This window comes from Muscardinus avellanarius (assembly GCF_963383645.1).
Source record: "Muscardinus avellanarius genome assembly, chromosome: 3".
Classification (NCBI taxonomy): Eukaryota; Metazoa; Chordata; class Mammalia; order Rodentia; family Gliridae; genus Muscardinus; species Muscardinus avellanarius.
In genome coordinates, this window is record NC_137788.1 from 41,404,058 (window position 1) to 41,419,988 (window position 15,931).

A 15,931-nucleotide genomic window follows, 5' to 3' on the forward strand; every position below is an offset into this window, starting at 1 on the left:
TACCTGATATTAGCAAGGGAGCCAGTGTGGCTAGACTATGTAGCAAGAAATTAGGTAAAAGAGGTAGGCTTTTAATAATTTAGGTTTCTATTTTGAATAGAGAAAAATATGGCTTCCTGCTTTTCTTTTCTGCTTTTTCTTTTTTGGTAATAGTATCCAGTAGTATTTTACCTCTGAGCCACATCCTGAACCCTTTTTACTTTTTATTGTAAAGTGTTGAACAATGTAGGGGACAAAAATCACAGATGAATACAACAGGATACATCTCAAAGAAATTATAAGCCATAAATTAAAGAGATGAAAATGAAGTATGAATAAAAACTGAGAAAACATAACTAAACGATATACAAATAACTCCATAAAGGGAATACAGCCAGAATGTATTAATTTCACTGAAATAAATTATTTATTTGGGAAAGTGTATTTATATAGGAGTTTGGGTAGATAATGAAGAGGTATATATCTTTGAAAAAATCAACTTCAAACTTTCAACCTTCACCCTTAAAATTAAAAATCTTTTCCACACTTTTTTGAGTTTCTTTTAGGTTATTATTATCTTCTAAATAAATCAAAATAGAATATTACCCCTGCCTCATCACAAAATAGTTTTATTTCTTGGGTAACTTCTTCAGAACACTAGTTTAAGAGTCCAAAGAACTGAGTTCAAATTCCTGCAAGTAGTGAAACCCTGAGAAAGTAATTTATACCATCTTAACTTTAGTTTCCTTATCTATAAATGAGAAATAGAGTCTTACAGGTTTGTCACAAAAATAGAGATACAATTAGAAAAAATATCTAATAGAAGGCTTATCTCAAGAAATTAATATAAATCAAATTAACTAGCTAAAAGTAGCTGAGAATAAAGTTCATAGGAAAAAAAGTACAGTACTGGTATTATTTATAGGATGGCAAGAAGATAGTATGACTGTGGAATGGAGAAAAGTTGATATGGGTAACTGAGATCAGTTCCTAATTTTGCTGAAAATATTCCTTAATGAATCTTGTATCAAGTCAATAATCAATTGCTATCATCTGATTTAAAAATCCACATGGCCAGAAGCTGGTTTGGTTTCAGGAAGACACACTATATTACACTAAAGCAAAATTTAGAAGATATTCTAAAATAATGCAAAATTTAGAAGATATTCTAAAATAATGCAAAAAAAGTGCTAAGAAATTGACTTTTAATATACTGATTCTTGGAGGGAGGCCCTCTTCCCTCTTAAACTGCTATTCTGTGTGTGTGTGTGTGTGTGTGTGTGTGTGTGTGTGTGTGTGTGTGTGTAATCCTCACAGCTACCTTATGAGGTATGACTGTTACATGAAAGCAAACTGAAGAAGAATAAAAAAGCTATTAGACAGTGGGGCATCTCAGAGCAGGACATATAAAGGCTCTACCACAGAAACAAATAGAAAATTCTCATAGTTGAAGCCTCAAATGATTTATATGGAATGTCCTACAGTGGATGGGCTTGCAATCCAATATACAGAGGTGAGAAGCAAACTGTCAAGCTGTTCTTAAGGAAAAAAGAAAACACCCCAAAACTAATGTTCTGTTGTGACTATAATATGATCATAATAATGCTGCCAAACCACTCGAGGAAAGTAGAAAGCATAGTTATAGACTACCCTCACTTATAGGCATATATGGAAAAAATAAGCAAAATATTAAAAAATTAAATTCAGTAATGTTAAAAAGTAAAATAATGTAACATGACCAACTTGGGCTTTTTCAAATAATTCAAGGATGAGTTATTATAAAATCTATTAATTTGCTACAAAATATTATTTAGATGTTTAAAAAGAGCATGTGGAAATATTTAATGACCACTCAGGATTTTAAATATATATTTTTTCTTTAAAAAGAATTTCAAAAGTAACTTCCTTAACCTGCTAAAGAATATTTAGCAAACTTTGACTATAAATAACACTTTATATATGTTGTAATGGTTTAGATTTAGAATGTCTCCCTAGACCTCACAGAAACAAGGTAGTAATATTGGAAGTAGGATTTGGTTGCTAAGGAGTCCCTAGGGGTGTGGACTTTGGGATTACATATCTTCCTACTCCCCCCCACTGGCACTCTGCTTCTGGCCTTTGTGATATGAGAGTGGAGCTTTTCATTCTCATTTCCTCCCCTCCCCCCAAGCTTCTTGTCACCCTCCCCTGAGCTTTGATCCTGGCCTCATATGGACTAAGACTAAACCCAGACTCTCTCTTAAAAAAAAAAAAAAGTGAGCAAATAAATCTTCCTTCCTCTCAGGAAGTCAGATATTGTGAATCAGTCATTTTGGATTATAGCAGTGAGAATGTTGACTGAGATAGTAATTGGTACCAGGAGTGGGGCCACTGCTATATTTTAGTCTGACCATGTATTTTGTGAGTCACTGGAACTGTTTTGTGAGAGAAACATGGAAGGGCTGGTATGTGGCTATCAAGACAGACAGTATAGAGCCTATGCTGAGGAGATTTGAGAGGGCAAAGGATACTCCCTAGGAAAATGAAGAAGCCACATGTGTTACATTCTGAATTTATCAGAATTTTGCCCATGTCCTGAAACTTTGTGTTAGGCCAAATTTAAAGACAATGGACTGATTAAGCTGGCAGAGAATAAATTAAAACTGTAAATTATCCAAATTCCATTATAGATATTGATGTTTGCTTTCAGCAAATTGCAAAATGAATTTTCAGAGCAGAAAATAAAGCAGAGAGGCTTTATATATCTGCAATTTGGTCAGAAAGGCATGTGTAAAACTCATGCCCAGAGAGAAATGTCATGGAGAAAGTACGATGGATGAAAGGAAGGAGGAAGTAGTGGTCATGTTGGAGGTGGGGCTAGTGGAGGCTCAGGAGGAGGTGGGTCCAGTGGCTGTGACTAAAAAGGACCCAGCGGCAATGATTAAATAGAGTGTGACTACTTTTTCTGCTGGTGGTCGATGTTGGCACTCACATAATTCTAACCTTGTTAGAAAAAAGGAATCATGGAATCTTCCCTCCAGATTTCAAACTAAGTCTTGGAAAGCCAGATAACATGTAGCAGCCTCAGAATCTCTGAAAGTGGGCCCAAATTGGGTAATTTGTGAAGCTGCGAGTGTGAAGTCAAGGTTGCAAGAATAAACCCTGTGATATAAAAATGCCAGGAACATGGAAGGACAGCTGAGAGCCATGGAGCGAGGCTGGAAGAGCGAGCATGCTACCCGTTGCAAACAATAAAGCCACAGGGGATCGGCTGCTACCACAGGGGATCAGCTGTCAAGGCCCCTTGGAAATCACATCTCATCACATGTGCCTCTGATGCCAGAAGTGAAGCTGTAGGGTCAAATGCTTGCACTGCTGAATTTGATTTCAGTACTGTTTGGGTCCTATTCCTTCTTTCTGTGGGGCTATTCCTCCCTTTTGTAATACAAATGTTTACTCTGTGCCATTGTACATTGGATATATGTAACTTGCTTCCTACTTTTACAACAGGGGCTCAAGGCCAAGAATTTATTTACCTTGAGTCTCAGAAAAGACTTTTGACTTTGAACTTTTGGGTAATGTTGGAACTGTTAAGACTGGTAACTTTGGAGATGGACTAAAGTGAAGTGGCTATGAGGTCTAGGGGGCCAGTGGTGGAGTGTAATGGTTTAGGTTTAGAATGTCCCACTAATCCCCACAGAAGCATGGTAGCAGCGTTGAAAGGGGGTCCTGGTTGCTTAGGAGGAGTCCCTGGGGATGGCCTTAGGATTATATATCCTTCCTATTCTCCCTGCTGACTCTCTGCTTCTAGCCTCCACAAGGTGATAGGTACTGCTACCTCCTATTGCCATATCCTGAGTTTCAGATCCTTCCCTCACATGAACTGAACCAAGAATCTACAGAAAACTTCTATCCTCAAAGTTGTGTGGTCAGTCATTTTTATTATAACTGTAAGAAGGTTGACTGAAACACGTGTGGAACTTTACAGGAACCTATCAGAGAAAGGAGCAAGGCAAGCCAGACATGGTGGCAGGAGGACTGAAGATTCTAAGCTAGCCTCAGATACTCCATAACTTAGTGAGACCCTGTTTAAAAATAAAGAATAAAAAACAGGGCTGGGGATGTAGCTTGGAGGCAGAATGCCCCTGTGTTTCCTCCCAAGTACTGAAAAAAAAAGAAAAAAGTAATTTTCTATTACTCTACATTACAGCGTATTAGGCTACGGTGCAATAGCAAATTAAGTTTGAAAATCAGTGGTTTAAAAGAATAAAGGTTAATTACCCTGTGCTGTATGGTAATGTGGGTTATCAAGATAAATTACATTGAACAAAACAGTCCAAGGACCTTTTGCTGTGGGGCATGCTGAAAAACTCGTAGCAGTACCCTCTAGAACATGAAGCTTCATTGTCACTGTAACAGGGATATTTATATATTTATATGAACTCTCATGATTTACTCTGGAAAGAATCCACATAATTTCTACTCACAGCCCACTGATTTGAACTAGGCCCTGTCTACCTGCAAAAAAAAAAAAAGCTTGGAGATACCAGAGCACAGACAAGTAGACAGAAAATAACAGATGCCTTTTCCAAACCCACTATCACCACTCATTCAACATTGCACGAAGATGTTTGTAAGTTTAGAAAAGAATAATCAAAAAGGCAAAAATAACATTCATTATTTATAAATGACAAGTTTGCCTAACTCTTAAAAAAATTAAGAACATTTAAGAGAAGATAATTATACAAACATTAATACCAAAAATTAATTCTATTTTATCAGTAAAACAATGAAATGTAATTTTCAAAGTACACTATTAAAATGGGAACAAATATAAGGTTCATGGGAATAAACAACAAAAATGAACATCATATTATTGAAGAAACATATATAACTTAGTGAGATATGAGAACTAAGACCACCTGCGTTCAAAAGGCTTAACTATGAGAACAAAGAACTAAGATCTACCTACTTCAACATGACTTTCTGTGAGTCCCTCAGGAAAATCTTGCCCAGGAAAATAAAGCTCTACATTAGTAAATAACTTCATTATTTTCTTTAGGACATTCCCATAAATCATATGTCTGAACAACAGACTGTTCAATCATCAATCAACTACCTTCCCAAAATAATATTGATTCTTAATCTGGTAAAATAGTCCCCTTTTCAGAAGAAGAGATCAGAGCACTCAACTAGATTAATTCTTCCCTTATTATTGTTTACTTACTAAGACTTGTTTGAAGTCCCTATCCTCTGTGCCTATTAATCCTAATCTTTTGTGTCACAACCGGAAAGCCTTCCAACACTCAGATCCCAAACCCTGTAAACACCTGCCCTTACTATCCCCTTCAGATACTACTAAGAGTGTCAAGGTGGTACCCTCCCTCGCAGCATTATGTCAAAAACTCAGCGTCACTCATTATCAATGGCTATTGTGGACTTTCGATGAGTTTATTGGCAATCCTTAAAGTTAAAAAAGATCTATAGATGATGGACATGGTGGCGCACACGTGTAATCCCTGCACTTGGGAGGCAGAGACAGGAGGAATGTGCAGGTATGAAGCCGGTCTCACTGGCTTAAGAGACCCTGTTTCCAAATAAAAATATAAAAATAGGTCTGGGAGTGTAGCCCAGAGGAAGAAGGGCTTCCAGGAACCCCAGTATCCCCCCCCAAAAAAGATCTATAGACAACTACCTCCCCACACACATATACATATTGCAACAACAAGACCCTCAACTTAGAAATAGTATATTTCCTGAGATCATGTGAGCCTCCCTTAGAGGCCTCTGACTACTTGGTAAAGTGAGTTTGGGTGTTGAGTCTGAGCTTGAATTCCTTTTTAAGCTCTCAAATACTGAGTTATTCTGTCTTCTAGAAAAGCAGGACCCTCTGGTCAGATGTGTGAACTTGTATGCTAGGAAAATATCTGCCACTTATTTTAACATGCATCTATCTTTACCACTTTTTACCATTTTGAGTCTGTAACAGAAAGTTCCTTGGGACATGAATAGGGATAAGCCACTAAGTCCATCCTGGAGCCAGGTCCAAAGATGAACAGGCTCACCTGTTTTTGCTCACCAGCACCCTTTAGTAAAAACTCTACCCTGGGTCATTTCTCAGAGTATCATGAAAACTTCCCTCAATAACTTTTTTCTTTTTTTTTTTGCGGTACTGGAGATGGAACCCCAGGGGCATTTTACCTCCGAGGGACAACACCTCCAGCCCCATATCTTTCGATTCTTTATTTTGAAACAGGGTCTCACTAAATTGCAAAGGGCGTCACTAAGTAGCTGAAGCTGTCCATGAACTGTGATCCTCCTGTCTCAGCCTCCCAAATCCTGGAATTACGAGCATCCGCCACAGGCCCAGCTCCCTCAAATTTTTTTTTCATATTCTTGAGAACTTGTATTTTGAAGGGCTCACATCCAAAACCTTCCATCCTAGAATTATACATTTGTCACATCTCAAACTTGAGACAACCAGCTTTGATCCTGAAGCCTCAGGACACATGGTGCAGAAACAACAGATGTGACCTACATTTCCACACCTTTATGGATATGGTTCAGCTTCCCTGTCCCCTTCAAATTATATTCAAGGTTCTTACATGTACTCGTGCTTTTATATTTTACATAATCTTAAACTTTTTTATACTTATTTTCCTAAATGACACTGAGTATAAGAACAGTAGCCACTTTGAAAAATTTTTCATATGAACAAAGCTTCATTTGAGAGATAACTTAGAATGAAAAGGAACAAAATCCCATATATCCAATGATCTACATTTCTTAATTGCTATGACAAAAATTTTAAAAAATACAAATAAATTCAGATTTCAAAAATTGATTCATTAAAAAATTTCTTAGACAAGGCAAATAAAAGATGTGAAAATTTCTATTTTTCTTAGATTTCTTCATATTTAAAATGGAAGAAAACAGGTTTTCCCTCATATTATTTGCCTCTGTCCCTTGCTTCTCCATTATTCTCAGGCCCACATCTACCTTTTGCCTGTTTTCCTTCCAGTTTTCCCTGCCAAAAACAAAAGCTCAATAATCTCTTAACATCAAATAACCTTCAAATGCCACATGGTCTTTTTTCTTTTTGCAGTACTAGAGATTAAACCCAGGGGCATCCTACCTCTGAGCTATACTCCAAACCCTAATATTTATTCTTTATTTTGAAACAGAATCTTACTAAGTTGCAGTGGGCCTTAATAAGTAGCTAAGGCTGTCCATGAACCTGTGATCCTACTGTTTCAGTCTCCCAAGTACTGGGAGTACAAGCATGATTCACCATGCCTGGCTCAACATATGGTTAATTTTTAAGCTTCTTATCTCTAAGATAATTAACTTATAAAGAGTAAAGAAATCTTTACTCTTTATAAGTTAATTATCTTAGAGATTTTGTTATAATAATGAAAGGCTGACCAGTACAACACAATAACATCAGAGCACTATATAAGCCTTCCATTATATTTACCACACTTCCAAGTCTACATGGATATTGTTAATGTGCCTTGCTCGCAACGGTAGTATAAAATATCCATGAGGGCCGGGCATGGTGGCGCACACTTGTAATTCCTGCACTTGGGAGGTGGAGACAGGAGGATTACGCAGGTTCGAAGCCAGCAGCGCTGGCTTAGGAGACCCTGTTTCCAAAAAATAAAATAGGTCTGGGAGTGTAGCCCAGAGATAGAAGGGCTTCCAGGAACCCCAGTACCACCAAAATATATATATATATATATGTGTGTGTGTGTGTGTGTGTGTGTGTGTGTGTGTGTGTGTGTATCCATATCCATGAGGGCAGAAATGATTTATAGTTTTGCTAAATTTTTATTTGCAGCATAATAGTTTTAATCATAAAATCCTTTTTAAAGAAGAAGAGAGAATTTGTGATTAGGGAGGGACAAGGCATTCTAGTACAACAAATTGCTGTCTATCATAATTAATCTTTCTCTCCTCCACAGTATAAGTGTTGCTAAGAGGAAATCTCTGCATCAGATGAGAGAATGTGAATAGCTCCTGGAACAAAACAAACAAAAAATTTAAATGTTAATTCTAAGCCTGAGTTTTTAAGAAACAGACATGCCTTCTCCATGTTCTCCTTCATCTTCTGCAATATGAAGAGGACAACAAGGTCAAAGGGTGAGGTAAAGCCTTATGATGGGTCATTACATAGAGAAAGTAGTATGCAGATCAGAAATATTTTAAGCTAATTGTTACATGGTTAAAATTAAATTTCTATTATATATAATTTTTAAAATTTGAGGGCTTGTTGAATATCTTACCTGATATCTGATATCTGAAACTGATATCTTACCTTACTAAATTTATTTATTTATTTTTATTTATTTTTTTGGTGGTACCGGGGGTGGAACCCGGGGCTTTTCTACCTCCAGGCTATACTCCCAGACCCATTTTATACTTTATTTGGAAACAGGGTCTCACTAAGTTGCTGAGAGCTTCACTTAGTAGCTGAGGCTGTCCTTGAACCTGTGTGATCCTCCTGTCTCAGCCTCCCAAGCGCTGGGCTTACAAGCGTGCGCCATCATGCCTGGCTATAAATTTAAATCTAAATATGCACTGGTGTATCAGTCAGAAGCACACAGAAAAGAAACATAATTTGGAATGAAAAATTTAAGACCCATATAAAACATTTAATAAAACTATAGCCTGCAACATCTTAGAAAATAGGTCACATAGCATTCAAGATTGTATCTCTAGGGAAAAGCTAGAAAGAAAAAAACAGCACTGTGTGTTGGCTTTTTGTATTTAGAAAATAGTTTCAAGAAAGTGATGAGCTCAAATAAAATTAATAGTAAGTGTTCAATGACAGATAAACAGATGAAGAGAATGTGATATATATCACATTGATATATATATATATATGTGTGTGTGTGTGTGTGTGTGCCATATAACATTTGATTTGTTTTATTTTTAAGGCTAAATATTTATATATATGAATATATAAATTCTTATTTTTAACAATGACCATGAATCTGGAAGTCAAAGCAATGGCAGAATACAAAGGAAATGAGACTAAAGGAATGAGCATTTACCAGAGATGATGATTACTATACATACAAGGTAAAGATACATTTATCCAAAATAATAGATAAAGCCTAAGCAACTAGAATTCTTAAAAATGGAAAAAGGCAGATATTAAAGGTATGGGGAAGTAGGAAAGATACAAAGTAAAGATGCTAAGGAGCCAATATCTTTTAATATATACCCTCCATTGGAATCAGATTAGTCTTTTTTCTCCCAGGACATGTTATTTATTCCAAATCCCAAGATTTCTTCCCATTGCATTCCCTCTGGAGACACTCTTGCCTTTTTCTCTTACAGGTATTTCTTCAGAAAACTTAGGTAAGGTGTACTTTTATATAAAATTGTCTGTAACCACTCTCAGCTTCCTGGATTTTTTCTTTGTTGAAATCCCATAGTGTTCTACATCCAGAGCACTTATTAACCAACTATTAATGTGCTTATAAGAAAAGAATCCCTTATTCTTCCCATATTCAATGATGCAGATTTATTTCATGAAAATCTATTTAAATTTTAGATACAAAAAAATCTGTTATTCCAGGCTGAAGATATAGCTCAGGGGTAGAACACCTGCCTACCTTGTGGCAGGCCCTGGGTTCAATCCCTATTACATCTCTCCCTCGCCCCCAAAAAATATATATATTAAAGCGTATTCACCACTTTCTGTTTTCTCACAAAAGGAAGTGCTAAAATTAAAGATATGGAGGCAGAAGTGGTGGTCAATTAAAGGTGGCACAATACATTTGAAAAAGAGAACTCTTTTTAAATGAAATAGGGGAGTTGGTGACTGAGGAAAGTAGCACATTTGAGTTGTGCTGACATTCGATCTTTGCTAGGAAAGTACCATCTTGACAAGAGAAAAACACTATCAAAAAATTGAACAAAGCAATAAAAAAGTTAAAGGAAGCAGAAAAAAGGCAGAAGACAGAACAGAGAACAGCAAAGTATACTGTGTGTCTCCTCTGGGAAACAACTGCAAACGCAGGAACTAAGACAAAGCCTTCTTGCCCAACCATTTCAAGACTGCTGGCACTGTGGACTCCAGAGAATCCCAGAAAAAAAGCCAACACCTCAATGTGAAGTAAGCAGCTTCAGCTCATGAGAATTGTAAGCAGCCAGCACCTGGCCCCATGCTCCACAGAGATCCCACTGCCTGGATGCCCAGCTAGAACCTGTAGGAGCATGGATGAAACTACCTCATTCTCCAAAGTATCCAGAGGGGCATTTAACAACTAAATAGATGAACTAGCCATCCCTGGGGGACTGTCTAGTACAGCCACAGGGAGTCACACCGCAATGATATAATAATGGGGTCTGAGACTTTGTGGTTCACCCTGGTGAAGGTTGAGGATGAAGTCTACTGGTGGAGACAGCAGAGGCACAGATTACCAGATAGTCCTCAGGGCCAATTGGGCAAAGAGGCCTACAGTCCACAGGGCACAATGCCCTAGTATGGCTTTCAGAGATTGCAAGGGCTTCCAGAGACTGCTGCAGGCCACTCACTCATGATGACTAGGGTGATAACAGACCAACAAAGCCCTATCTGTGGAGAATGTGGACCCCTATGTATATAATGGATTGGTCCCAGAAATACCCGCCTCCTATATAGATGGGGAGAGACACAGGCTCAGGATCTGTGAAAAGTATAGCAACCATGCTTATACTGGATCTGGCCCCAATGATACCCACCACCTTCACACACAGTGATATAAGGCCAGGGTCCCAATCATTGAAAGAGAGAAAACAACCTGGGGCTACAAACTGACATCATTGCTACAGGTTACAGAGCAAATGACAATGCTTGGAACATGCTCAAGAACCTATTATAGAAAATTAATCTTCAATGGCTGAAAGTATCCACATAGACCTACAAGGGCTATGGAAGCCAAGTCTTCTCTGTACTCATATATTCGTAAAATTGTTTTGATTAATTGTGGTGTGTGTGTATGTGTGTGTGTGTGTGCTTGCTCTCTTCCCCACCTCTTTTACAAGCTTCTTCTTTCATATCTACTCTCTTCTCTCCACCCCTTTTTTTCTTTTGATTTCACTGACTTGTATTAAATCCATTTTATATCACTATTCCTAAATACGCTGGTTATGAGAATCCTCCTATATATTCACAAGCTCTAATCTCTACTATTTATTATCTTACTATACTCAAACTCTGATTTAGCTTGATCCTAAATACTACTTTACCCTATTGTTGTATCTACTACTATAGCTCCTCATTCAACCTTCACTATTGAATACAACACAACTTGCCATTAGATATACCAGCTGACACCTACAGAGAGAGAAGGCTATCAAAAGCAACAAAGATATAAATTTAAGAAACCTAAAATCACCAGAAAAAATAATATCAAGGAAGTAATGAGCTCCCAAAACCCCACAATAACAGAGATTACAGAGATCACCAAAAGGACAAATAAGAACTTTAATAGTAAAAATGATACCGGATTTCAAAAAAGAACTTAGAAAGGGCATGAAAAAATAAAACAAAGAATATGACACCTTTTACAGGAATCAGTAACAAACTCTGAGGAGAGTAAAGGATGCAATCATTAAAGTGAAAGCATCTATACAAACTGTAGACAGTAGACCAGACTAAATGGAAAACAGAATCTCACTCTTAGAAAATGCCTATTCCAAAAATTAACACATAGCATATAATTTAGAAAAAGCACTTCTACAGCATAATTGAACATAGAAAACATATGGGACAATTTTAAAAGAGCTAACCTAAGAATAACAGGCATAGGAGGGGAAATAGAAGCTAAAACAAAGGAATCAATAATCTTTTCCGAGAAGTAATATTAGAAAATTTCCAAAACAGAAAATAAAAGCGGTTAATACACAGGTACAGGAAACATATAGAACCTCTATGAGTAGAAAAAAATCATAGAAAAGGTTCACCATGCAACATACTAATCAAATTGACAAATGCAGAAGTCAAGGAGATAATCTTAAAGACAACAAAAGTAAAAGACCAAGTGACATTCAGAGGCAAACCAATAATAATCATGCCAGACTTTTCAAATCAAGTCATGAAAGCCAGGAGGGCCTAGAGCGGCATATTACAAACTCTTAAAGAAAACAACTTCTAGCCAAAACTATTCTAACCAGCTAAACTATCTCTCACATTTGATGGTGAAATAAATACTTTTCATGACAAATAGAAACTGATTTATGTTCCAAACAAGTGCTAGCGTAAATACTCAGAGATTAATTACAAAAAAATTAATAAATAAATTCTAAAACAAGAAAAATAATGATTTCTATCAAACAAACAACTAGGCAAAGAAGAACAAACACTACCTCAAACAGAAGTTAAAAGTCAAACAGGAATTAAAAATCATCTCTCAAAAATCATGCTAAATATAAACTGCCTCAACTCCCCAATAAAAAGATATAAGGTGGCAAAATGAATTAAAAACCTTAACTAACCTATATTTGGCCTGCAAGAAACATACCTTTCAAGTAAAGATACTCACAAACTGAAATTGAAGCAAAAGTATCAACTATAATATCAGATAAATTAGACTTCAAGCCTAAACTTATCAGAAGAGGAAAGTAGGTGATTTTTTTTACTGGTAAAAGGAACAATCCAGCAAAAAGTTATAAGAATAGTCAACATTTATGCTCCAAACATAGATGCGACCACTTTCATAAACTTTTTTGTGACATTAAGCCACACAGAGATCCCAACATCATAAGATTGGGAGACTACAACCCTCCTCTCACACCACTAGCCCAATATTCTAGACAAAAGGTGAGTAAAGATTTCTCAGACATAAAGAACACCAAAAACTGAAGGGACCTATTGGACACATGCAGAATATTCCAACCAAATACAGCTGAATTTACATTTTTTTTAGTTGGTCACAGAACCTTCTCCAAAATAGATCACATCTTGGGCCAAAGTGAGCACTAGCAAATTTTAAGAAACAGTACATAATCCCCTGTATCTTTTCATACCACAATGAAATGAAGCTAGAAACCAACTATAAGAAAACCCATGAAAACCACATAAACATATGAAAACTGAATACCATGCTGCTGAATGAGGAACTGGTTACAGAAGAAATAAGGGAAAAATTAAGAAATTCCTAGAAATAAATGAAAAAAAGACACAACGTGTCAAAATATCTGGACATCCTAAAGACAATTTTAAGAGAAAAATTCACAGCACTGAGTGCTCCCATCAAAAGAGAAAATCATCAAATAACCTAATGACACATCTCAAAGTCCCTGATATACAGGAACAGTCTAATCCCAAAGCCAGTAGAAAACAGAAAATTATTAAAATCAGAGCAGAAATCAATGTAGTAGAGAATAAAACAATCAACAAAACTAAAATCAATTTTCTTGAAAAAATAATATAGATAAATCACTAGGCAACATGACCAAAATAAAGAGAGAACCCAAATTACTAAAATTAGAAATAAAAAGGTGATATTATTACCGCAGTATGGACATCCAGACGATTATCAGAAATGACTTTTAAAAACTATACTCCAAATAAATGGAAAACAGAATAAACTGAAAAATTTCTAGACACATTAAACTTTCCTAAGTTACATCAAGAAGGTAGAAAAATTTATACTGACCAATAACAGTCAAATAATTTGAAGAAGCATTAAAGAGCCTATCATCAAACAAAAGCCCAGGGCCAGATGGTTTCCCAGGTGAATTTTATAAAACATTTATAGAAGAGCTAATCTAATACTCCTCAGTACATTCTATGAAACAGAAAGAAATGGGACTCTCTCAAATGCATTCTATGAATCCAACATTACGTTAATACTGAAATCAAATAAAGAAAGCTCAAGAAAATAAAACTACGTGCTTATATCATTGATTAATTTGGATGCAAAATTGCTAAAAAAAATGCTAGCAATGTACATTCAAGATCACATCAAGAAAATTATATATCATGACCAAGTTCATCCCAGGGTTGCATGGTTAGGTCAACATGAAAAAATCAATCCATGTAATTCACTACATAAGCAGATAAAGGCAAAAAATCACATGATCATTTCAATAGATACTGAAAAAGTATTTGACAAAATCTAACACCCATTTATGTTAAAAGCATTTCAGAAAACTGGAATAGAAGGAACATACCTCCACATTATGAAGGCAATATACAAAAGGCCCACAGTCAACATCATATTAAATGGGAAAAAAAACTATAAGAGTTCCCCTCAAAAAAGAAACAAGACAAGGATGTCCAATATCACCACTGCTTTTCAAAAAAATACTTGAGACTCTAGACAAAGCAATAAGGCAAGAGAAGAAAATAAAAAGGGGCACAAATAGGAAAAGAAGAACTATCTCTATTTATAGATATATTATACTTAGAAGACCCAAAAAACTCAATCAAAAGGCTTATAGAACTGATCAACAAATTCAGCATAGTGTCTGGATACAAAATTAATCTTAAAAAAGTCAGAATCTTGCTGGGAATGGTGGCGCACGTTTGTAATCCCCGTGCTTGGGAGGCGGAGACAGGAAGATGATGCAGGTTCGAAGCCAGCCATGCTGGCTTAAGAGACCCTGTTTCTAAATTTTAAAAAAAAGTATAAAATAGGTCTGGGAGTGTAGCCCGAGGTAGAAGGGCTTCCAGGAACCCCAGTACCATCAAAAAAAAAAAAATCAGAATCTTTCCTTTATGCCAATCACAAATCCACTGAAAAAAAATCTAGAAAACACTTCCACAAATGATATTCCATAAAAAAATACTTAGGAATAAACTTAACCAAAGATGTAAAAGACCTCTACAAGGAAAATGATGAAACATGAAAAAAAGAGACCTTAAAAGATAAAATGACCTTCCATGATCTTGGATGGACAGAATAAATATCAATAAAATGATCATTCTTCCAAAAGTGATTTACAGATTAAATTCAATACTCATTAGACTACCAAGGTCATTCTTCATACACACAGGAAAATCAGTCCTTAAATTCATTTGGAACAACAACAACAACAACAACAACAACAACAAAAACCAAGAATAGCCAAAGTAGTTCTCAGCAACAAGAATCATGCAGAAGATATCATAATACCTAACCTCAAACTTTTCAAACTTTTCTAAATCCATAGTAATAAAAATATCATAGTTTTGAAACAAAAACAGATACATAATCCAACAGAGCAAAATAGAAAACTCAGAAAGAAATCCACACATTTACAGTCATTTGATTTTTGCAAATCAAAGGGGTCAAAAACACACATTGGAAAAAAAGCTTCTCCAATAAATGGTCTTGGCAAAACTGGTTAATCATATGCAAAGAAATGGAAAGCTTCTGTGCAACAAAGGAAATTATCAAGAACCTCAACAGTGAGCTGAGAGTATAGAAGATGTTTTTGCCAGCTATTCCTCTGATAGAGGACTAATATCTAGAATATATAGAGAACTCAAGAAAATCACTGCTAAGAAAACAAGTAACCCAATAAAAAATGGGCAAGTAAAATAAATAGACACTTCACAAAATACAAATGGTCAATAAATTAATGAAAAACTATTCAACATCACTAGCAATTAGAGAGATGCAAATCAAAACTATCCTGAGATTTCACCTAATTCGAATTAGAATGGTAATCATCAAAAAACAACTACAAATGCTGGTGAGGGGTAAAGAAGTGGGAACTCTAATACATTGCTGATGGGATTACAAATTAGTGCAACCCACTTTAGAAAATTGTATGGAGAACCCTCAGAAGAATAGGAACGAATCTACCATATGATCCAGCAATACCACTTCTGGGTATATGCCCCAAAGAATGAAAACAAAACTACCAAACTGATGCATGTGTATCTATGTGTATAGCTACACAATTACCAAACTATAGAACCAGTCAAGAGGTCCATCAACAAATGAATGGATTATAAAACTATGGGATATGTACACAATAGATTTTTATT

The 15,931-nt window shown here is 35.9% G+C and overlaps 1 protein-coding gene across 4 annotated transcripts in view; it reads right to left on the reverse strand.

Annotated features, from left to right (window-relative positions):
* Positions 1-15,931, reverse strand: part of SPATA6 (spermatogenesis associated 6) — a gene marked incomplete at both ends in the record, with an annotated part of 131,963 nt that overhangs the window by 46,739 nt on the left and 69,293 nt on the right. The window lies entirely within an intron of this gene.